This window comes from Hippocampus comes, unplaced genomic scaffold, assembly GCF_001891065.2.
Source record: "Hippocampus comes isolate QL1 unplaced genomic scaffold, H_comes_QL1_v1.1 scaffold17, whole genome shotgun sequence".
Taxonomy (NCBI): domain Eukaryota; kingdom Metazoa; phylum Chordata; class Actinopteri; order Syngnathiformes; family Syngnathidae; genus Hippocampus; species Hippocampus comes.
The window spans coordinates 1,389,173-1,389,409 of NW_017805002.1; positions in this window are offsets into that span (position 1 = coordinate 1,389,173).

Consider the following 237-nt stretch of genomic DNA (forward strand, 5'->3'; position numbering starts at 1 on the left):
CACACACACACACACACACACACACACACACACGAACATGATACAAATTATGGGAAAGCAAGCACTGGCTGTTTATTCTTGTTCAAATTCCATCATTCGATTGCAGGCACAAGTGTGTCATGACAATGACAACTACTGCGACATATTGTGCTGTCAGTCATTGCAAATGTCATCAAACCACCTGTTCGTCATTGATGGTGGTGAGGGGTTGGCATCTATTTGCGATGTGGCATTTTT